Here is a 25986-nt window from a genome sequence, read left to right on the forward strand (position 1 = left end):
GCTTGAAGAAGAAAGCTTATTCAGGTGCAAGCGTGCCCTAATCCTACTTATGGATTAGGGTAATCACCCTAATGATGGCGGACTCGAATTGACGGCTGCGGATAATCATTATCGAAGGGATAAACATCGGATAACCTAAAGGTTATCTCAGGAGTTCTCTACTAGCCCAAACAAGTAGAAGTCTATTGCTCAACGGATCTCACTGATAAGATCCAATGACTACCCGAAGAAGGCTCGAGTGCATCCAACGAAGGAGATTCGAAGGTACACTCTATATAAACCTCACTACCATACAAGGTGAGGGGATCGAAAAAAAATACTATCTGAGACTCAGGTTCAGATACATACTGGTTGACCTAAACTATCAGCGATCTGCTATCTAGATCACATTTCCTAGTTCTTCATTCCTTAGCTCTGCGCTTCTAACAGAGCCGTTTGTGATTAAGTTCATCAACTGACTTAGCCTTCGGAGGTGGACTCCCGACCCCAGCGGTCGGGCCACCCCCCCCCCCCCCCCCCCCCCCCCCCCCCCCCCCCCCCCCCCGGCCCGCCTTGGGTTCCCCCCCTTCCCTCCCCCCCCCCCCCCCCCCCACCACCCCCCCCTTTTGGTGCCCCCTTATTTTTGGCCACAAGGGTGTGGGGTACTTTCACCCCCCCCCCCCCCCCGGGGAAAGTTTAAAAGCCAGTGGAAAATCAAGCATGTCCAAAATTTCACCAACCACCTTTACTTTATTAGCATAATAGGACAATACATAATTCACTTTAAAAAACTAGTAGGATAACTGTGGATGTGCTTCACGTAGTGGTGTTAGCCTCCTATGTGGAAACAGTAAATCCAATAAGGTCTTCTATATTAAGCTATTTTTAATTTATATTCAATCTTTAATTCTAAAATGAATAGTACCTACCACACACCATTAATCTTTTATTGATTTAATAATTTAACTTCAACTTATTTTTTAATCTGAACAAAATTCAAAAACTATTAACGGCAATGGATTTTGCTTCAATTTGGAGGCCCTCCATGAAAACAACAAAATACCATCATTGCAAAACACCAAGAAATATGTCAACCTGCATGCTCACTTAGAGGAGGGGAGAATGGCAAGAGGAGGGAAGGGAAGAGGCAAAAGGTTGTAATGATGAAAGGTAGAGTTACAAGTGTGCAAGTAGAGAATATGAAAAGATAAGGGGCAAAGAGGGAGGGGGCTCATTCTGTATTTCAGCAATATAGATCCTCTTCACTAAGGCGGGTTGTCCAACAGGAGTTCGGATCAGCTCCCCCGTCGGGTTTCCGACCACACAAAACAGTGGGGCCCACGGTGAAAAACACTTTTTAGAAAAAATTAAAAAAAAATTAAAATTTTATTCGTAGGCCCCACTGATTTGTATGGTCGGAAACCCGTTGGGGAGCACTCTGTGCTACCCCGACGGGGTGAGGATCCAGATTTGTCCAAGAGTGCTCCTACCCTCACAAAGGGCCTACCGCAAGCCTATACCATGGTCAGGCCTAGATGTGAGGGAGCAGAGATGAGAGGACAGGATGTCAGGAGGAGAGGATCTGTGCACGTATTTCAGACGATTTAAAGAAGGGGTGTTTCTCATCCTTTGTCCTTTTTCTTAATGTGCATATATAGTTGACCCTTCTATTTTTATTCACATTCCTGTCTAACAAAAAAATGGCTCCTAAACCAACAAGTCCGCCTGTATGTTGACTCGTTTTCCAACTAGGTCTCTCAATCCCGGTGTTCGTGTTAATATGTCTGCCATTGATGACTCTTCTCTCAAACCACTTGTTATAGTTAAAGCTTCTAAATTTCCATAGTGGCGTGCGGCTATGGAGGATGAGTTAATTGCCTTAATCAAGAATGACATTTGAGTTCTTGTCCCACCTAGTCTAAATGAGAATGTGATTGGGTGCCAATGGGTCTTTTGCATTAAGCAATATCCCGATGGGTCTATTTCTTGTTACAAGGCACATTTAGTTGCAAAGGGCTTTCACCAACGGCTCAAATTTGATTTTTGCGGGACATATAGTACAATGGTTAAACCGGCTATTGTTCGAATTGTTTTCTGTCTTGCTGTTGCTCATAATTGGTCCATTCGACAATTAGATATTTCTAACGCCTTCTTACATGGTGACTTGACTGAGTCCATATACATGACTCAGCCCTTGGTTATGTTGATTCTATGGTTCCCCATCATGTTTGCCTTCTCAAGAAATCACTTGGGTCTTTGCCAAGCTCCTAGGGCATGGTACACCAAGTTGAGCTTATTTGTAATTTCTCAGGGGTTTGTTGCCTCTCACATGGACACTTCATTGTTTATCTATTGATGGCATGGTGTCTGTGGTGTGCTCATCTACTTTCTCATTTATTTTGATGACATTCTTGTTACCGATAACACAGCTATGGCTTTTACATCACTTATTCCCAATTGGGCTCAATTTTTCTCTTAAAGACTTGGGGGAGTTGGATTTCTTTTTAGGGATTGAGGCCAATTGCACATCTCAAGGTTTTCTGTTGACTTAGCAGAAACACATTAGTGACTTACTTGATTACACTGATATAGCTAAGGCCAAGTCTGTTTCTACACCTATGGGGCTGAGACATTATCCCTCTGCACTCCTCTACTTGATGGCATCTCATATTGCAAGACTATTGGTGCACTCATGTATCTCTCCATTACTTGGCCTAATATTGCCTTTGCGCTCAACCGTGTTGCCTAGTGTTGGGTCAGTTGGTTAGATTAGTCATTCACACAAAATCAGATTTGGGGTTTTTTGGTCTCGCGTGATAGCTATTCTGTTTCGGTTCTTCTCTTTTCTTCATTCTCTGCCTTGCAATCTTGGAGGAGGAAGTGATCGTCGCTGTAAATCAAAGGAATCGCCGGTGTGATGGACTACATACGAAGGCTGTAATGGAGGCTTGCTATGGTTCTCTTTGATTACCCTCTCTATGCTATGTATTTCCTCTCAGTTCTGTAAATTTCACGAACGATTCCCATATTGGATTGGACTCGTACCTAAGTCTCGGAGACGTAGGTCTTAGGACCGAACTTCGTCATCAAACTTTTGTCTCTTCTTGCTTTACCTATGCAATTCTCTGTCTTAGTCATGTTTGCGATATCAATTTGGTATCAGAGCTTGTGTTGCGGTGACTTTGATGCAACCGAATTAGGGTTCTTGTGAGTTTTCTTTCTAATTCGATTTGTATAATCTTATAAGGCATATAGGTTTGATTACTGTTCAAATTCTTGGTCATATATGCTTCTGTTGCTTCTGTAGTTTACCAAATTGGTACCCGGTTCTCTGATTTTGACTATTTCTTATTCAGTAATTGGGATAACCTATTTATGGGATTGTATTCTGTTAGATTAATTACTGAATTAATATTTGGGTATAAGATGTGCTAGTAATCTGTTTTATATTTGAATTATCTATTCATTATTGTTAGCCAAACACTTTATTTGGTATATATTGGCCGTGTGTGTTAACAATTGTGTATAGTTTGATGCTACTGTAAATTGTATATGTTTAGCCAATAGTTTGTGGTAGATTAATTCTTGTAATTATTTTTTTCAAAATTGTTTATATCGGTATTGTGAAACCCAGCCCTAACCTTGACCCGGAAACCCTGTTGTTTGTAGGTCCGAAAACCCAAAGTAAGGCAAGAAGTCAGCTTTGGGCCATTTCAGTAGAAGACTTGGTGGCTGGATTGAAATCCATGAGTGTTGATGTCAGTGTTCCATTTATGGAAACTGCATCCCGTTGAAGATCGGATTAGTTGATGGACTTGGAGTGCTCTCTGTATTGGTTCGAAGGCATTTCTACCTACTAGGTAAGTCACTTTAGGTGTGTGCAAAACCCCGTTATGTTTGGACTTGATCTGAGCCTTCAAATCCATAGTTTGAACTTGCTGTCCTGATTGGTCGACTGGACCAGTCGACCAATCCAATCGACCAATTGGTTCTGTTTTGCTAATTAGGTCGTGGCTACTCTATTTAAGTCTAAATCTCGGGATTACTCCACCTCCTCTGCCTCCTAAGCCTCTGGAATGAGTTAGAACTCCATTCTAATCAATTTCCTTGCATCCTTGGTTGATATCTCACAAGAATTCAAGTAATCTCCTTCCTTCTGCATCAAAGGTATGTCTCCGCTCTCTTTTTCTTCTCCATCTCTGAATTTCTTTTCTTTAATCTTGTTCTTGATTGAGATCAGGAAGGAGATGCTGCATTCTTGCAACCATCTATTCCATGATCTCATTCTATTCTTTGAGATCTATGATTATCGTCATGATCTTAACCCTAGCCAAATATTTTCTTGCAACCCTAACCCTTGTATGATCTTTCTAGAAACTCTTGGTAACCTCCCATGCGAGGGAAACCTCATGGGCAATATTTATGTTAATCTAAAATTGAATTGAATGATTTTCTTGTTGTTTTTGACCAAACAATTTATTCCCTTTCATCCTGTGATCACAACCTTTTCATGAGAGCCATAAAGGTTGAAACCCTAGTTTCTTGGATCTATTTTATTTGATCATATTAGTAGTCAATCAATGTGTTTATTTACAAGATTTGTAACCTATCATCCTCTAGTTCTTATCCTTGATCATGCCATGCTTTCTTCATAATCCATAATTAACCTAATTAGGGTAACTTTTTGGTTCCTAATTTGTAACTTGAAAACTTGATTCGATTAGTGTTTTGATGTCCTCTATATACTAGTATGCTGCCATTGTAGTTTCCCCCTGATTTTGTACCCTTTTGAACTACCAAATTCGGTTCTATTTTCCCAAAATTCTGATTCTTGAAGGCCACTGTCTCGGTTGGTCGACTCATTGGTCGACTGGGGCAGTAGACCAATCCAATCGACCAATAGTACAGTAACCTCATTTTTGGTCCGTTTTGATTGTTTTGATATCTTTCCTTCTAGGTATCTTTCCTAATATGTTGTATACACTTGTTTAGGACTTTCTTCTCAGGTTTAGTCAAGGTCTTACTTGATTCCCTAAGATTCCTTTGCGAGTTATATAAGGTAAGGACAATTATTTCCTCAATTACATAGATCGCATACTCTCTAGTTTCTACTTTATGAAACTATGAGTTTGTCTACTATTGTTGTACTTTATACTTCTAATATACTACTATAAGTACAATAGCACTTGTTTATGTATTCTTTTTCATTATTCATGCTTATATGAATTGTTTATTATTGCTCGATCGGATTATGCTTTTATGTTCTCTTTTATATGATGAATTGTTGGTTGTGTATGTCATGACTGATCTGAGAATATGTTTGATTAAGTATGGTTTGGGATTGGGAGGTGTCCTTTTGACACTTCTGTCCTTGGACAACTACGGGAATAGTATGGAATGTTTCCGGAGATGCCCATCGACGCTTTCCCGAATCATTGGATGTCATACCTAGGGATGTCTAGCAGTGTTTGGCTAGGATGTCCCTGTTATGTCAGATCCGAATCGGAAGGGTATTGAGACCGAATGACCCGTGGTAGCAATGTGATTCACAAGCGCTCAAGACCGGTAACCAACCCGTGAGAGGATGGGAATCATGTTGTGGGGGCCATTTATTGAAGGGTTGCATATGGCTAGACTTGGGCTCATGGGCGCTTAAGACCGGTAACCAACCCGTGAGAGGACATGAGAGCTTCCCGTTTACCATATGTGGATAACCAATAGGGTTGATGAGTCTGTAGTCCGGGACTATTAGGACTTTAGTGGAAAGGATATCGGAAATGATCACTCGGGGCAAGGAATGGAAGTATCTGGACCTGAGTTGATGCAACTGAGTAGGAGATTTGCATTTGGCTAGGCTTTGACCTTGACATGCGCCGGTACTTAGACCAATGGTGATGTGAGAGAGCGGTGACTTAACCCCCAGCCATGGATTGTCCCAAGGGATGCCGGACCCACTACCAACCGGGGCCGTGTGTGTGACCTTCCTAAAGAAGTATGGTGCTATGACTTAAAGCATGTCTGCCAATAGAGACCAGCATACATAGAGTTTAGATGCATACATACATTATCTGTTTCATATTGCATTGCATCTTGTTATGTTCTGCCACATGTTATTTATGTTGTTATGGATTAACTACCTTAATGAGTTTCTTCGAAACTCATTCCTTTTTGTACAATCTTTTGTTAGACTATTCTACAGGTACTGACTACTATGACGGACAGTACGATGAAGTGCAAGCTGATGAAGCGTACTACACGCAAGGTGTTGGCGACAATCCAGATTACTCTAATGATCCCTCAGGGGATCAAGATGCGTACTACGATTAAAGGTAATGTGGTGTTGGAGCATCTCCGTTGGATTGATGAAGTCCACTATTTTGAAGATGTCATCTATAGGATAGAAGACTCTTAAGTTTAGTTTATCTTTCTTAGTTCCTTTGATTTAGTTGTAATTCCTTTTAGACTTACATACTACGTTGCGCTGTATTTGTGGAGTGAGTTTTCGCCTCTCTCTACTCTATTTTGATATCTTCGGATATCTGGTATCATTTTCTACACTATGATTATATTGTTTATTCATTTCTTGATTTGAATCTTTGTTTATAATATTTAAACCTTGATTATTTCCTGTTTATGATTATGTTATTGTATATGTGGGAGGATGATTTCCTCGATACTTGATCTTCGGGGCTATGGATCACACTCCCGGGTATGCCAGTTAGGGTACCGGCTGGGGGGATGTGACAGGTATTCTTGTATTCTTTTTTGTATATACTGATTTGTGAGACTTGTCGGGGTAAAAGTGGAGTTAAGTAAGGAGCTGAGTCTACCTGGGGAGGGTTCTCCTCCCAGTGTGGTTTCCACAAGCTCTAGTAGAGCTGTAGGTCTGGGTGAAAACCCTAAGTACCTAAGTCTTGGAGCTCCAATGGGGAGTTCTAGGGTAGACATAGAAAAGTTTGATGGGACTGGGGAATTTAGGATATGGATGAGGAAGATTAGAGATCTCATAGCCCAACAAAGACTTCTTAGGGCAATAGATGATCCTGATGCTTTCTTTGAAAGCATAGACCTTGTATTAAGGACTGAGGTGATGGAGAATGCAATTGGTTGCATTCTTTGGAACATCACTGATGGTGTTATTATGTGCTTAGATGAAGAGGATAACATCCCCATCAAAGTGTGGACAAAACTTGAACAAATTTATTAGAAAAAGAACTTGGGTAACATGATTTATTTGAAGGAAAGATTGTATGGTTTTAAAATGGATCCTGCTATCAGTCTAGAACAAAATCTAGACGTGTTTAAGAAATTAGTTCAAGATTTGGCTAGCACTGGGGAGAAGAGTAAATTAGATGACCAGGACTTGTTTATCATCTTGTTAAATTCCCTTCACAATGATTATCTTGTTGTGAAATCCAGCCCTAACCTTGACCCGAAAACCCTGTTGTTTGTAGGTCCGACGACCCGAAGTAAAGGAAGAAGTCAACTATGGGCCATCTCAGTGGAAGACTTGGTGTTTGGCTTAGAATCCATGGAAGTTGATGACAGTGTTCCATTTATGGAAACTTGTTCAGGACTGAAAAGGAAACTGCACCTTGATGAAGATGGGATTAGTTGATGAACTTGGAGTATTATCTGACTTGGTTTGAAAGCATTTCTACATGCTAGGTAAGCCACTTGGTGTGTGTGTAAAAGCCCTTTAAGTTTGGATTTGATCTGGACCTTCAATTCCCTATCTTGACCTTGCTGTCGATTGATTGGTCAATTGGGCCAGTTGACCAACCAATCAACCAATGAGATCTATTTTGCTGAATTAGGTCTTGGCTGCCCTATTTAAGTCCAATCTCGAGTCTAATTCGTCTTTTGTGCCTCCAAACTTTCTGGAACGAACTAGAGCTCTCCCCAAGTCATCTCCTTTACACCTTTGGTGGTTTTCTTGTTGGATCTTCATCATTTCTCTTGCTCTTGCATCACAAAGTATGTGATCACCCTCCTCTCTTCTCCATCTTTAGTTTTCTTTAGTTTTTCTTTTCTTTTCTGAATGAGAACAGTGGGTTTAATGTTGCGTTTCTGTTGCAACCATCACTCCACTCATTTCTCTGTTTTTCCTAAGGATTTAAGGCTTGATGGATGATGTTAATCAAGATCATCACTTGCTTTTGAAGGAAACCATGTCTTTATCTTCTTTCTCCTTTTTGATTCATAGTTCTTCAATCTTAGATATGTTTTTCTAGAAGTTCTATACATGTTTTCCATGATTTCTCTATTAGATTAGTAATCTATCATTCTTTAGTTTCCCCTTCATGAATTTGCCATGATTTCTCCAAGAACCCTGACTGACCTATTTATGGTAAGTTTTATTTCCTATTCTGTGACTTTAGGACTTGATGTTGTTAGGGTTTTGAATTTCTCTTTAGACCAATACACTGTCCTAGTAATCCCCTTCTTGTTTAGTGGTGTTTCGGATCACAAATATCCATTTTTTCTGATAAGAAACACCCTTACTGTCTGTCACTGTCACTGTTGGTCGATTGATTGGTCGATTGGACCAATCAACCAATCAATCGACCAATCAAGTCAGTAGCCTCTGTTTTGGTTTATTTTTGGTAGATTTGATTCCTACCTTCTGAAGTTCTTTCCTAATAAGGTATATATATTGTTTAGGATCCTCTTTCCAAGATTAGGAAAGATCTTCCTTGATTCTCGGGATTCTTTGCGAATTATTTAAGGTAAGGATAGTTATTTCTTTAATTACATAGGTTGCATGATTTAGTTTCCATATTTGAATCTTTCTGATTTATTTCCATAAATAGATTCTTATATTGATGTACTACTGATGCAACTACTCTAATTACAGTAGCATTACTTTTTTACATTATTTGGTTTATGTATGACTTTACTTGCCAATTATATATGAGTTGGATCGTGTTCTTGATTACTTTCCATATGGGAAGTTACTATACTTGTGATATGATTGATTGGTGATTGTGATTGATTAGGTATGGTTTGGAAAGGAGAGGTGTCCTTTTGACACTTCTGTCCTTGGACATCAACGGGAATATTATGGGATGTTTCCGGAGATGCCCTTTGACACTTTCTTGAACTGTTGGTTGTCATACCTAGGACTATCTAGCAGTGTTTGGCTAGGATGTCCCCGTTATATCAGACCCTAGTCGGAGGGGTATTGAGACCGAATGACCCGTGGTAGCAATGGGGATTTGTGGGCGCTCAAGACAGGTAACCAATCCGTGAGGGGACATGGATCACACTGTGGATACTCGAAAGAGGCCATTTATTGGTAGGGTTGCATATGGATAGACTTGGGCTCATGGACGCTCAAGACCGGTAACCAACCCGTGAGAGGACATGAGAGCTTCCCGTTTACTATATGTGGATGACCAATAGGGTTGAGGAGTCCGTAGTTCGGGACTATGAGGACTCTAGTGTGAAGGATACCGGAAAGGATCGCCCGGGGCGAGGAATGGACGTATCTGGATCTGAGTTGATGTAACTAAGTAGAAGACTTGCACTTGGCTAGGCATAGCCCTGACATGCGCCAATACTTAGACCAATGGTGATGTGAGAGAGCGGTGACCTATACCCCCAGCCATGGATTGTCCCGAGGGATGAAGAACCCACTACAAACCGGCGTTGTGAGATGAGACCCTCCCAAAGAAGTATGGTGCTATGGCTTAAAGCATGTCTGCCAATAGAGACCAACATACCTAGAGTTAGATTCATACATTCATTGTTTGTCTCATACCATATTGCATTCATGTTTTGCTTTGAAATCCTGTCATTTATGTTATTATGGATTTAATTGCCTTATTGGGTTTCTTTTGAAACTCACTCCTTTTGTATTGTCTTTGTTAGATTTCTCTACAGACTTAGAGTATTACGATTGCACATACGAAGAAGCGTAGGGAGAGGAGACATATATCCAAGAAGGTGATTGCGGTTACGACGATTACCTTGAAGATTCCTCGGGTGGTCATGCTGCATACAATGCTTAGTCAGTCAATTGAATGGAAGCATCCCTGTGCTATTTTTGAGCTTTACACTTATAGAGATGTTCTCTATAAGATTGAGAACGATTTAGTTACTGATGTTACATCTTTTTGGGATTAGTTGTAATCCCTCCCCTTTCCCTTTTTGCCACTTTCTTTCTGCTATTTTGGTATTGTGAGTTTCCGCCTCACTTTACTGTTGACTTGACATTTCTTCCACTTGTTCGCACTCTGATATGATTTAATCAATTTCTTATCCTTATTTGGATCTTTTATTATATATTTGCACACTGATTATTATGTTCATGATTATGTTATTGCTTATGTGGGAGGATGATTTCCTCAATACCTGATCTTCGGGGCTGTGGATCACACACTCGGGTATGCCAGGTGGGGTACCGGCTAGGTGGATGTGACAGAGTGGTATCAGAGCCCAAAGTTCAAGGAAATCCTAACCACAGAAAACAAACGGAACATTTTTGAGTCATTGATCTGAAATGACTCATTTACTCTTAGAAGTGAATAATAGGACAGTTAGATTAGAAACTTAATTAATAAAGCCTAGCTGGACTTTTGGAATAATATACCATAATTATACTTTAACAAATGTCACTTAATACAATAAAAGAAAAGTGCATAATACACAATAATAAAGTGAAACAAAGTGAACTTCATTAATTTCAAAAGTTTCTACAATGATTACATCTAATAATGCATAAATGGAAATCCTAAGTACAGTCTATCTAGGTGATCTGCTCTGATCTCTGAAAGTCCTGAACTCCTCTGCTAACTGAGTCACCTGATGCTGTATCCTCTCCTGCCTCATCTCCATGTTGCTGAACATCTGCTCCTGTTTGACTCCCATCCTCTCCAGCATGGAAGTCATCGATCTCATCTGTGCACCTAGATCTAAAGTCTCTAGAACTGCGTGAGACGGGCCACCTACCTCAAAGTGTGATGAAGGAGGAATCTCGTGATGCTCTGGCTCAGCCTCGTGCATCTCTGTGTCATCTTTGGCCTGGTCATCACTATCTGGACCGGCATCCTCTCCTCCACCGTCAGACTCATCCCTCTCCTCCTTTGTCTCATTGTCCTCACCCTCTGGACCAGGAGATCTCTTTGTCTGTTTAAGCTTCATCTGTCGGATGGTCCTAGTCCCGATCATATACCCCAGTGCTCCAGTGACCACCGGTGTATCCTCTGGACTCACTCCGAAGTGCCGAAAGATCAAAGTCAGAAGCCTCCCATAGCAAAGGTTCCGTATACTAGGACGCAGTACCAGATCCAACATGACTTGCTGAATGATGTAAGACAAGTCTATCTGGAAGCCCATGTAAATGCGGTAGATGACCAAGGCCTCCATCACTGTGACCCGATGGTGATGTCCGGCCTTCGGCATGATGTTTCGGCCGAAAATACGACCGATGATCTGAGCCGAATCTGTCATCCATCCTCTGTTCCGCGGAGTATAGTATCGTCGATCATCCCATAGGGTAGAGCATATCTCGTGTAGCTGGTACGGCAGCAAATGGCTGTCTATCTCTACTCCCGTAGGTATCCAAATGCATTGACGTGGATAGTAAGGTACCCGTAGGATCTTAGCCAATGCCCTCGTAGAGAAGCGGATCCGTGTCTGAAGAACCCTGCTCCTGAGGACCAATCGAAGAGGATATCCTGGACCTTTAGACTCCTCTGTAGATGTAAGGTTGCTAAAGAACAACCTCACTGGCTCGGATATACAGGACATATCCTCAGTGAAGAGATGAGTCCACTGCATGGTGTCAAAATCTCTAACGAATCTTGAACACCCTGAGCTGTCGTAGGTGAAGTAGACGTCCGAACTTGATACTACAATAGCTGAAGTAGGCCTCGTATAGAAACTCGGCCTGTGGAGTATCAAATCTGTTTGGCCGTAGAATCTCCTGTCTAGGCTGTGAAGGTACTCGACCTCTACCTCTGAGTGCCCCTACCATACGACCTCGTCCTCCTCTCTGCATAGTGTAAGTCTGTGGAAAAGACAAAAGACATTATTGGTTAGTGCTATTTCAAGATTTCAGCCAGAAGGGCATTTTCGTAATTTTTCGAAAAAAATTTAAATTTGGGGAAAATTCGATTTGAAGATACTAGCATGTGTGCAATACTTGGAATTGCATGTTTGTGAAGTTTATTTGAGGAAAATCGATCGAAAACTTGGTTAAAAGTTGAAAATTCAGCAAGAAGCAATTTGGGGATTTTTGCAAATTAAGGCAAAATTGAATTTTTAAAAAGTTGGAATTGGTTGAATCAAACTACATGGGCATATCTACAATATCATTGCGAGCATGTTGCATTTGATTTCATGCGAAAACTCCAAGCGAATTGGGAGAAATCATGTTTTTTCTAAAGTTGAAAAATTTCGGTTGCGATAACGATGTGAAAGTGCAAGAATGTGTTAGAACTTGTTGTCTATGCATGGAATTTTGTTTAAAACCTAGGGAATATGTTTCTAAGTATTCCTAAACATGATTTCTAGCAATGGATACAAGTAAAACACAATTTCTATGGAAATGCAAGCATGAGAAGATGCATTTGAAAGAAAAGATGATGGATTTACCTTGTATGAGATGAATGTGTGTTGTGGTGTAGTTGTTGAAGCACCAAATTCCTCCTAGAACACTTAGAAGAACTGTAGAAACCTTTCCCCAGAGCTCTCTCTCGTTTTTGAAATGTTTGGAATGAAGTTGAAATGAGGAATTGAGGCTTAAAATACAATTTTTCGTATTTTGTGAGCATTGGTCGATTGATTGGTCGACTAGATCAATCGACTGATTGGTCGACTGGTTCAATCGACCAAGCAATCGACCTATTGACCTAGTAGCCTCATTTTCTGTTGAATTTTTGGAAAATGTGATTTTTGTCCTATAGGTTATTGTTTGATGACTAAATGGATGTATTTAAGCATGATTTAAATTTTCAAATCATTTGGACTTGTGGATTATGATGAAACTTTGAAATTCGGTGTTTTGATCTTTTCGGTTTTTGCAGAATGGTTCTTTTGAGAAGTGGACATGGTGGATCTAGTAGTCATGGTCATGGTGAGATACCTCTCGGAGGCGGTGAGATACCTCTCGAAGGTGGTTCTGATCAACAGACCCATACTGGCAATCAGGGTACCCATGACATACCCGATGCCCCGAACATCGGTAGTTTCCGCAATATTGCCAACATAATGGGCAATATGATGCAACAACAAGCAACCCAGTTCAATTAGATGCTGGCGGGTTTCATGACTCTGCACAATGAGACTCGTGCTGGTGCTAACATAATTCCTCATGCTGTGGTCCCAAATGTGGAAGGTTGGCCAGAACTCCTCATACACGTCTGATGGAGAGTTTCCTGAAGCTGCAAGTGCCCACCTTCACCGGAGTGTCCAAAGATGCCTTGTTTCCTAACAAGTGGCTTCGTGAGTTGGAGAAGGCTTTCCGACATATGCAATGTTTTGAAGCCCAAAAGATTCTGTTTGCTGAATAGAAGTCGCAACATGAAGCTGACGCCTGGTGGATCTCCACTCGGCCTATTTTGGAAGGTTTGCATGGGGGCGTAGTATCGTGGGATTTGTTCAAGGAAGCTTTCTGCAAGAACTACTTCCCAAAATCAGTGAAAGATGAGAAGGAGGCTGAATCTATGGCTCTTACGCAGGGACCTCTGTCTGTGTTGGAGTACCAACAAAAGTTTGAGGAGCTTCACTTCTTTGCTCTAGACTCCTTGAAGCTTGACATCGCCAAAGCGAAGAAGTTCTTTAAAGGACTGTGTCCTGCCATTAAAGCATATCTCACTCTCCAGCCTATCGAGAGCTATGCTCAAGTGGTGCAGAACTTGAAGAAGTTGGAAGAAGCTGAGAAGGAGAGCGCACGTGTGCAAAGGCCCTGGCAGTCCAGGAATCCTAGTTTAGTGGATCGTAATGATCGGCGCTTTGTGAGACCTACACCCTACCCTACTCCTGCTTTCCAGCCTAGGAGTGTAGGTCAGAGTCCTGGTTTTCAGCAGCCTGGCCAATTTAGACAGTATGGCGGGAATCGACCACTGATGAATGCGAATGTTAGGCCTGCTAATGCAAATCCTAGGCCCTTGGTTCAGAAGCCTTTAGTTGCAGCTACTCCAGTAGGACCTAGCAATCCTATTTGCTTTTTCTGCAAGCAGACTGGTCATTTTGCTCGTGCCTGTCTAAAGAGGCCTGTTCAGCAATCTGCTCCTTTAGTGAAGAATGCTCCTACTCCTCCCTCTTGTAGAGTGTTCAGTATTTCTGGTACTGAACAGGATGCAAGCCATGATGTGATTAGAGGTACATTGTTAGTCACTTCTATTCCTGCATTTGTCTTATTTGATACGGGTGCATCTCGTTCGTTCATATCATCTGCATTCATCAAGAAGACTGACCTAACGCCTGAGAAATTATCTAGTCGTTTACTGATTAGTACACCTACTAGTCCTGCTGTGAAACTAGATAAGGGGTTAGTTAAATGTCCTATTTTGATTGGTGAGAAGAACTTGGAAGCCAATTTAGTACTTCTCGATATGAATGACTTTGATATCATTTCGGGAATCGATTGGTTGACAACCCACAAAGCTGTATTTCTTTGTTCTTCAAGGAGAATTCAGTTTCAGATCTGTGGAAGTCCAGTCTTTGAATTTCAAGGTGAGAGAAGAAGGATTGGTAAAAAGACCATGTCAGCACTGATGCAAGTCTACGCATTAGTGGATGATGCTTCATCTGAAGGCAAGGTTAAAGAAGAGAAGAGAGTTGACGAAGTCAAGATTGTCTGCGACTTTGTTGATGTCTTCCCTGATGATCTGTTGGGAGTGCCTTTAGATAGGGATGTTGAGTTTTCTATTGATCTCATCCCTAGTGCTGCTCCGGTATCTAAAGCTCCGTATAGAATGGCTCCTACAGAATTGAAGGAACTAAAAAACTAGTTGAATGAGCTCATAGATAGAGGTTTTACACGGCCTAGTGTATCACCTTGGGGAGCTCCAGTTTTGTTTGTTAAGAAGAAGGATGGTAGTATGCGTCTATGCATTGATTACCGTGAGTTGAACAAGTTGACCATCAAGAATAGATATCCGCTGCCCAGGATTGATGATCTCTTCGATCAGTTGAAAGGTGCAGCTGTGTTCTCGAAGATTGACTTGAAATCTGGAAATCACCAGTTGAAAGTGAAGTCAAGTGATATCTTCAAGACAACTTTCAGAACAAGGTATGGACATTATGAGTTCAGAGTCATGCCTTTCGGATTGACTAATGCTCCTGCAGTGTTCATGGACCTAATGAACCGAGTATTTCATGATGTGCTCGATAAGTTTGTGATTGTTTTTATCGACGACATCTTGATAAAAAAACTCCTGAGATGACCTTGATTAATCAATCTTTCGATATCTGCTTTGAGGTGTCTACAATCATTAGTGTAGTGTCCAAAATCTTTGTGGAATCAACTATATCTCTCCATATTCTTTTCTCCCGTCTTTCTGACTATCTTAGGTGGCCATTTCAAAATATCTTGATTTTTTATCTGCATCCCTATCTCCGATTGGGGAGCATTTAGTGGCGTGTATTCATCTTGATCAGGTGATCGCCTTCTCCAAGTTGATCGTGGCTTTCTGGTTTGATCACGATTCTGAGTAGGTTGCTTTTGCTTTTGGCTTCTCACAAGGACCTTCGGCTCCTTGGTTGTTGTCTTAGATTCTCCTTGCCTTGCATCGAGTATCTCAGTTACTTCCGCCTGCTTTTGGCACCTTTGTACTAATTCGACATAGGTGGATGGCATGTCCTGAAGTAAATATTCCAATAGTTTTCGGTTGGTTAACCCCGTAAAAAGGGCAGTTTTCACCACCTGTTCGTCCAAATTCTCAATTTCCATGGTCAGGCATTCCCAAATCGATTCATTTCCTCCCTGTTTGATTGTAAAGAGTGTTTCCTCCGTTTTCTTAATCTAGATACCACTCTGGAAACGTCCGATAAATTTGTGGGCCAAGCTGTCGAAATCATTGATTCTTCCCGAAGGAAGAGTAGAAAACCACTTCTGGGCTGCCCTAGTTAAGGAGGAGGCAAATACCCTGCTAAGAATCTCATCAGAATTTCCAGCTACTACTATGGTTTGCTGATAATAGCTAATATGTGCCGTAGGATCTCCCGAACCGTCAAATGTTGTGAATGTTAGAAGCCTAAAGTTATGCGGAAACATGAACAGGGCTATTGCATCAGCAAAAGGAGTCTTTCGAATAACTGAGTAAATATCATCAGTTCTTTTCCCTCGAGACAGTTGTCCCAACCTTTGGTTTATGTTGGCAAGCTCCCAGCCTATATGTATTGAATGACCGTCCTCCTCCGAACAGTCACTCTTTCCGAACATTTGGACGTTGGAGAATGAGTTCGTACTCCTCTTGGCAATCTTGTCCAAGAATCGGTTCGGCTAGCCTGTGGCCTGTTGTACCGATCATCCCTTCTTGGATGTTCGCCAATCCTTAAATCTCGGGCTTGCCGCAGGTCTCTTTGAGCATTCGGGCCAAAATTTTGGCCTTCAACTAGCTGTCCTTCCCTTTCGACAGAAATCGCTCGAATGTGCAGTATCTGCTCGTTTGCCTCTCCAGCACGTCTTCGGGCCTCCACCTGATCAGGAGCCTGAGGAGTCACCACTTGCCTAACCAGTGTGTGGATCATGTCCTGCATCTCTAGAAATTGGACTTGCATCTGGTCCAATTGTTGCTGAAGAGGATTAGGATGGTTTTGACGTTCAGGTCCATCAACTCCATCTTCATGTGTTTCTGGGGGTTGGCCTCCTTGAGGAACATTTAAAGGATTATTCTCCTCAAGGAGTGGTGGAATGTTAGCTAGCCATTGCAGCTGCTGCTGCCGATCTAGTTACCATGACTTCTTGAAGCGTTTCCCATAGACAACGACAAATGATGCGTCCATAAATTGTCAAGCCTTCAGATTCCTCGATGATTGCCTGCAAAAGAGAGTTAGATGTGGCCCGACTGTGGGGGTCAGGAGGCCACCTCCGAAGCTTAAGTCATTTCCTGAACTAATCACCAGAGCTCTGATAAGTTGTAGAGCTAAATAATGAATGCGTAAATTGGAAACGGTTCAGATACCTCTGGAGTGAGTGGATCACTCGTTTTTATAGATTTTACCTCTAATTCTTGACCGTTGAGTGAAGTTTCAATCTCTGTTAGTGGCCGTCCGATTATAAGGTTTCCTTCTAGATATTCAGGACCGCTAGTATTTACCAATCGCGGCATGATTCCCTCACTGTTTTGCCGGTAGTTGCTTCCTACAAGTTAGCTCATCTACCGTGTTGTGGTTAAGATATTCACTTCCGGTTTATATCTGTCTAATCAGGCTTGGCCGGGTTCAATTGATGAGATGAAAGAACTTATGAGTTCACTCGAGACTATAAAGAGAAGAGGATCAACACCATCAATCAGGAGCGATGATCTGATGGTCATGATTGAAAGTATTATGAGCGGGAAAGTTTATATAAAATGGAAAGGAAGATTCGTAGGGAGGTAAGTCTCTGAAATCAACCAAAACACTGATTCACTCTGATTTTACTCCATTAGAACACCTTAGAAGCTCTTGGGAGCTTTGGAGCTTTGCACCATACTGACTAGGCCGTCGGAGATGTGACGCCGATCAAGACGATCGGCTCCGGTTCTCACTAGTTTTCTATTTTTCAGGAGTAGAAGGTTGATTGATGGAAGAGCAAACCAGATCGATCCAGATCTAAGGAGTTCGGTGTGAAAGTGACGGCTCAAGGCAATCGGCGATTTTAGCACCAACATTTTGGCGCTGTTTGTGGGAAGAACGGTAGCTTGAACAAGTTCGAAGCAGAGGTTATGGCTCAATCACCTGAGCGAGAGGAGGTATTACCAACTGAAATGGCAAGAAACAAGCCGGAGGGGGCGAGGAGAGTAAATCCAAAAAGGAGAACAAGAGAAACGGTTCCGGTACCACAAATTCCGATGATGCAGACTCGGCAGAGACAAAGAATGACTGAAGATCGTTCACCTCGTCCTACTAAACTGTTCGAAAGACAAGAGAAACAATTGGCGGATGCCTTGGCTACATCTCATCTGGAATTGAATCCGAATCAAATTACGGAGCGATTCGAAAGTATGCAACATCAAATCCTAGAAACTCAAAATTTGATGAGGACGTTCATAAAGCAAATTGGAATTCATCCAGAAGGAAGAGTTCCGATCTCACCAGCTAGAAGATCTCAAACTCTTTCCCGAGCTGAGACAATCTCTGTTCCGAATCCTCAGATTCAAAAGTCAAGAGAGGGCCAAAGAAGATCAATTCTCAAAGAAGGATCAGGAGAAAGTGTAGATCCAAATTATATTCCTCTGGAATCTGAAGACCAAGGATCATCTAAAGACAATCGATTAAGTCACATTCAAAGTAAAAAGAGTAGAAGCCTTGGAGATCGGGGAGATAAAAGAGTAACAAGGTGGTCAGAAGGTGGCAGATCTGAAGTTCACGGATCGGAAATCAGTAAAAGATTTTGCATCCTGGACGATCAAATTCAGTGATTGGCGAACAAGGATAGTGGAGAAAAAGTGGAAGAAGTGATAAATCAAAATCCATTTGCTAAAGATATTATGTCGGCGCCATTGCTGCGCAATTTTAAACTTCCGGTATTCAAGATGTATGATGGAAGCACAGATCTGATGGAGCATCTTGCTCAGTTCAACTCTGTTATGATGCTGGCAGGTAATTCTGATGCTTTAAAATGTCGATCCTTTCCATCTTCATTGAAAGGTTCTACAACAACTTGGTTCTTCAGTTTATTACCAGATTCTATTAGAGATTTCAAAGATTTGACGAAAATATTCTTGTCGAGGTTCCAAAGTAGTATGAAGAGTAGCAAAACTGTTGATAATTTGGCTGCAATTCGACAAAAATCAGGAGAATCAGTTCGAAGTTATATGAAAAGATTCAATCAAGAATCAATTCAGATTAAGAATTTGAATGAAGCAGTAGCATATGATGCTATGTTCATAGGTCTGACGGATGATCATTTGTTAGAATTCCTGATCATGAACAAACCGGCAAATATTGCAGAGTTGACAACTCGTTGTAATCAATATGCAAACATGAAAGATATCTTTCAAGCAAGGAAGGAGACTGATGGCGATGGAGGCAAAAGGAAAGAGGACGGAGTCATGAGATCTGATCAGAGGGATCGAAGGAATAACAGAAATTTTCCAAGAAATGGTCCTGATCGTCAATTCAGAAGGGATATTCCAAGGCCATTCCAGGAAAATTATACTCCTCTCAATACTAGAAGGTCGGAAATTCTGATGCGAATTCAACATCAAGGAATTGTAAAGTGGCCATTACCAATGATAGCAAAGGCAGATGAGAGGAATCCAAATAGATTTTGTAGATATCATAGGGATCATGGTCACGATACTGATAATTGCAGAATTTTGAAAAATGAGATTGAACGATTAATCAGTCAAGGGAGACTAGATATGTTCAAAGGAGAAATGGAGGTAACCGGAGGAATGTTGCTGATCAGCCGAGAAGATGGAATAACCAGCCACCAGCAAGGGGAAGATCAGTTGAAGGGAGATTTTCAATATAACTCTCCAGATGAAAATGTTAAGCATCAGGAAAACCAACAAGTTCACGAAGCAGGTCTCCTGTCATGACCATCTTGGGAAGTTTAGATTTGAATTCAATTTCAAAGTCTAAGGCACATGCAAGGTATGTAAATGCTGTCGAATCTCATGTTATTCCTAGAAGAATCAAAAAGATGAAAGAGATAGTCTTCACAGAGGAGGAGATGGATGGAATTCAGGAACCATATGATGATGCCATTGTGGTAGTCATTGGAGTGGCAAACAGGGATATTCACAGGGTTCTAGTCGATATAGGGTCTTCCGTAGACATCATGTCTTATGAAGCTTTTCAACGATTAAAGTCGGATGCGGTCAAGATAAAACCTTGTGGGACAAGATTATTCAGATTTTCTGGAGAATCTACTTCGGTAGAAGGGACTATGGAGTTAACAATCACATTGGGAACACATCCACAAACAGTAACTACGGTTACTAAATTTTTGTTGATAAAGAGTCTGTCAGCCTATAATATAATTTTGGGAAGACCAACGTTGAATGCTATTGGAGCTGTAGTTTCGACGAGACATTTGAAAGTTAAATTCCCAACTGAAGGAGGTATTGGAGAATGCAAGTCTGATTAGAAAATTTCAAGGCAAAGCTATACAACTTTTTTGAAAGATTCAAAGGCATAGGGTAAAGCTCTCGCTCTTACTGTGGAAGTCATGAATAACAGGGATGAAGAAAAAATTCAAAGAGGTGAGCCAGTAGAAAAGCTGGAGAAAATTTGTTTTGCCTTGAAAATCCAGATAGAGGAACCATGATTGGAGCTGATCAGAGCAATCAGGACAAGGGCCAGTTAAAAGAATTTCTTTAGCAAAATGCAGATGTCTTTGCTTGGTTAGCACAGGATATGCCAAGTTTAAGCAGAGAAGTGGCAGAACATTGTCTCTGGATAGATAAATCTATTAAACCAGTAAAACAAAGGCGAAGGAATTTCTCATTAGAAAAGCATGATGCGATTAAGATTGAAGTGGAAAAGCTTAGAGAATCTAAGTTTATTGAGCAAATTGAATGTCCTAAATGGCTGGCGAACGTGGTAATGGTGAAGAAGCATAATGGCAAATGGCAAATGGCAAATGGCGAATGTGCGTAGATTATACTAATTTGAACAAGGCATGTCCTAAGGATTGTTATCCTTTGCCACGAATTGATCAGTTGATCGATGCTACGCCAGGTCAGCAAATGTTAAGCTTTATGGATGCTTATTCTGGTTATAATCAAATTCTTATGAAAAAGGAGGACCAACCCCACACAGCATTCATGACAAGTCGGGAAAGCTATTGTTATAAGGTTATGCCTTTCGGGTTAAAAAATGCTAGTGCAACGTATCAAAGGGCAATGAATAAGTTGTTTGCTGATCCGATTGGAAGAAATATGGAAGTTCATATATATGATCTTCTTGTAAAAAGCCAATTCAAATCTGATCATCTCACTGATCTAAGGGAGTGCCTTGATGTGCTGAGAAGGAATGGAATGAGACTCAATCCTGAAAAGTGTGCATTTGGAGTTTCGTCTGGTATATTCCTTGGTTATATGGTTACACATAGGGGTATTGAGGCGAACCCAGAGAAAATCAGGGCCATCTTGAATATGACAACACCTAGCGGTATGAAGGAAATCCAAAGTTTAACAGGAAGAGTTGCGGCATTAAGCAGGTTTATATCAAAATAAGGAGATAAATGTGCACCATTCTTCAAGGCGTTGAAAAAATTAAATGCACTTAACGAATTCAAATGGTCAGAGGACTGTCAGAATTCATTTGAAGAATTAAACGGAGGCTGACCAGTCCACCAGTTCTGTCTCGACCAAAGCCAGGAGAGATTTTGCAGATATATTTATCTTCTTCAAAGGCGGCAGTAAGTGCAGTACTAATTCGAGAAGAAGGTACTATCCAAAATCCTATCTATTTTGTAAGTCATGCATTGTTAGATGCATAGTCTAGATATCCAGAATTTGAAAAACAGGCTTTAGCTTTGATAATGGTAGCTAGGAAGCTTAGACCTTATTTTCAGGCTCATCCAATTATTGTTCTTACTTACTGGCCTTTAAAGAAAATATTGCATAAGCCTGATCTGGTGGGGAGGATGGTATCATGGGCAGTAGAGTTAACAGAACATGATATAGATTATAAACCCAAAACTGCGATAAAGGCACAGGGGTTGGCTAATTTTATTGCTGAAAGTATTACACTACCAGAGGGAGAAAAGGACTCCAGTGAGATGTCTTCTGGGTGGACTCTGCATGTGGATGGATCAAGTCATTCTCAGGGATCAGGAGCAGGGGTGATTTTACAAAGTCCATTCGGATTTGTAATTCAGAACGCACTTTGATTTAATTTTCATGCTTCGAACAATGAGGCAGAATATGAAGCTCTTATTGCAAGTTTGCGGCTGGCCAGATCTCTCTGTGTACAGAATATTGAGGTAAGAAGTGATTCCGAGCTGGTGGTCAGCCAAGTTACAGGACTATATGATGCGAAGGATGATTGAATGGTCAGTTATCTTAAGAAGGTGTGGGAGTGTAAAGAGTGGTTTTCACAATTCTTGATCATGAGAATATCCTGAAATCAAAACAATGAAGCAGATTCTCTGGCAAAATTAGCATCTGCAAAATCTACTTCTTTACCGCAGGTTGTATATTTTGAAGAGCTGGATACACCAGCATATTCAAAGCCAGAGATGATGGAAATTGATGCAGAAACATCTTGGATGGATCTTATTATACATTATCTTAAAGATGGTATTCTTCCTGAGGATAAAGAAAAGGCCAAAACTGTGAAAAGAAGAGCTGCTAAGTTTATTCTAAAGAATGAACTGTTATATAAAAGAACAGTTTTTGGGCCACTTTTGAAATGTTTGGGACCATCTGATGCACAGTATGCTTTGGTAGAGGTCCATGAAGGAATCTGTGGAAGTCATCTAGGCGGTAAGGCTTTGGCTTATAAAATTCTAAGACAAGGATTTTATTGGCCACGCATGCAGTCTGAAGCAATTGAGTATGTAAGGAGATGTCATCAATGTCAAATTCATGCACCAATTCAGAACCAGCCGGCAGAACAACTGACATCAATACTCAATCCCCTTCCATTTCTATGTGGGGAATGGATTTACTAGATCCATTTCCTGTTACAACTGGAGAAAAAAAATTCGTGGTAGCTGCAATTGATTATTTCACGAAATAGGTGGAAGCAGAAGCCTTAGCCACCACCACCACAAATCAAATTGAGAAGTTCTTCAGAAACCATGTCATATTCAGATATGGTCTACCGGAGATTTTATTGACAGATCATGGAACTCAATTTGACAATGAAAGATTCAAAGAATTCTGCGCAGATTATCACATTGAATGCAAGCACTCATCTGTGGCATATCCTCAATGCAATGGTCAAATCGAGGTAACCAACAGAACACTTCTACAAGGAATAAAGAGGAGACTGGATGAGGCAAATAGCATATGGATCGATGAATCACCTCATGTACTATGGGCGTATAGGACTACAATCAGGACACCTACGGGAGAAACGCCTTTTAGACTAGCATATGGGTCTGAGGCATTGTCTCCAGTGGAGGTTATGGTGGGATCAGACAGATCAAAAAGATTTGATCCAATGACTAATGAAGAAGGATTGAGGGCAAATCTTGAATTTTTGGATGAAGTCAGAGAAAAAGCTTTATACCGCAATATAGAATATCAAAGGAGAACAGCGGCGTACTACAACGCTCGGGTCAGACCTAAATCTTTTAGAGTGAGAGATTTAGTCTTGAGAAAGAAATCAGCATCAGATCCAAGGAACTGTGGAAAACTTTCTGCAAACTGGGAAGGACCATATGTGGTGACGAAAACTGTGAGCAGAAATACATATTGGCTAAAGGATGCTTATGGGAGCTGTTTGAAACGACCGTGGAATGTAATTCATCTCAAGAAATATTATCAATAGAAAGGAAGCAGGATTTTCTGATATTCTTGAAGAAATCATCTTATTAATCGTCGTCATCTAAGAATTCTTCTTCATTTAATTCAAAGGATATTTTTGGCAAATCAGTCTCCTGATCATGCCTTTCAATGCTGATCCAAGGTCATTCATTCCGAGGGTGATCCCGACTTTCCGAAGTCAGGCTCAAGTAGCCAGCCTTTCGAGGTCTGATCATGCCTTTCAACGCTGATCCAGGGTCATTCCTTCGGAGGATGGTCCCGACTTTCCGAAGTCAGGCTCAAGTAGCCAGCCTTCCGAGGTCTGATTATGCTAGCTGATCATAGATCATTCCTTCCGAGGATGATCCCGACTTTTCGTAAGTCAGGCTCAAGTAGCCAGCCTTCCGAGGCCTGGTCATGCTTTCCAAAGCTAATCATGGATCATTCCTTCCGAGGGTGGTCCCAAATTTTCAAAAGTTAGGCTCAAGTAGCCAGCCTTCCGAGGCCTGGTCATGCTTTCCGAAGCTGACCACAGATCATTCCTCCCGAGGGTGGTCCCGACTTTACGTAAGTCAGGCTCAAGTAGCCAAGTCATGCTAGCTAATCATGGATCATTCCTTCCGAGGATGGTCCCGACTTTCCGAAGTCAGGCTCAAGTAGCCATCTCTCTAAGGCAACCTTTTGATCGAAAACAAAGGAGCTAATCAATAAAACAACTCACAAAGCAGATTATGTGGAGGATTTTGATCGAAAGTTCAAAGACGTTCTACAAGCCATTATCTAAGAATATCTGATCAGTTATAAAAGCTTCATCAGTTGTATTCTCTTCAGGAATATTTCTTCAGAAGCTAATGAAGAATGCAGGTTTGGTCAGAGGCGTATATCTAATTAGATATGTAATAGCCTGAAGATGATAGCCAATATTATAAAGAATCTCTTCAAAAAGTGCTATTCTGTCAAAGCCAAAAGGAGCAAAAGAAGAAAGAAGAAAATTCTATTGATGAAAAAGATGGACAAAACCAAAGACCTCATATATTGAAGAGGTTGACAAAAAAAAAAAAAAAAAAAAAAGGAGGAAAAAGGTAAATTCATAAGCAAAGGAAATATTTTCTTAAATTTTTGAACTTGCAGACGGATCAACATCTACAGCATCATCAACGGCAACTTCTTCATCATCTTGGAAAGGTGAGTCATCATCATTATCATCTAGATCGCTGGTAGAATGGTTATGGCCAGAGCTGGAAGACTCATTATCAGTATCATCTTCTGACGAACTATCAGAGTTCAGGTATTTCAAATTCCTGAGATCAAAAAATGTTTTGGATGGGAGAAATTCTGGAGGCAGCAATTTAAAATATATGTTGGGGTGAATCTTAAGGATTTCCGAGAAGATTTGGTCAGAACAGTCATTTACCATACTCTTGCAAAATCCAAGAAAAGCTGGGTTATCTCCAATTTCCTTCATAGATGAGGTGACTGAATTGAGGACAATCTGATTTTCATTCTGTATTCTTTTCTTTTCTGCCTCAAACTGTCTTTTTTCTGTCTCCATATCTTCATGCATTAAGGCTTTATATTTGAGTCTCATCTAAAAGAGCATGTAGACTCTTTTTCCTTTGAAATCAAGCCTAAGGAAACCTTAAGATTATCTGTTTCTGCTGCAGCCTCGCAGAGTCTCAATCCCAAACTGTCATTTTGACTTTCTGAAGTAGACTTTTCCTGTAAAATTGAGTTAAAAGCTTTGACATGATATTCCTGAGCCAACTCCAAATTTGCATTAAGCTTTTCAATCTCATTGAACTTTTCCTGAAGTTCATTCTTCTCTTTCTCAATATCTTTTGACCAGGCAAAAGCTCTGGTTAACTTTTCCTTGAAATCCTCTCTCAGCAGTGGCAATCCTGGCCCGAGGGCATTATCCTTTAACATCTCGAGCTGGAGAAGCTCGTCCTTATGATTCAAAACGGCATCCCTTAACATGGAAACCTCTTCCTGTAAATCAGGCACAATGATCGAGCAAAGTTGATAATCAGTTTGCAAATCATCTAGATCATTCATTAAATCTATTTCTCTGAATCAGCAGCTGTTAACTTTCTCTCTGAAGAGTTCAAATTCCTTTGAAGTACTTGTACCTCATTAACTAGCTCAAAATTCCTCTTAATCAAGTGATCATTTTCCTGAGATAAAGTTTTTTCCCTCTCCAATACTTCAGAAAACGCATTAAAAGCAGCTCCAAAACACCTGTGAATTAATCAATAAAAACCAAACAGAATAAATATATAAAATCAATAATAAATCAATTTTAATAAAGAAAGAATAAAGATTTGTTTCTTACCCCCATCTGTGAGAGTAAAGCTCAGAGTCGGACATTCGAGCTGTTTCTCTCTTGTCACGAGGAATCCTGCCTTTGGTTCCCCATTCTCTGGCA

The sequence above is a fragment of the Hakea prostrata genome, chromosome 5, assembly GCF_041222555.1.
Source record: "Hakea prostrata isolate BN-2017 chromosome 5, UWA_Hpros_2, whole genome shotgun sequence".
Classification (NCBI taxonomy): Eukaryota; Viridiplantae; Streptophyta; class Magnoliopsida; order Proteales; family Proteaceae; genus Hakea; species Hakea prostrata.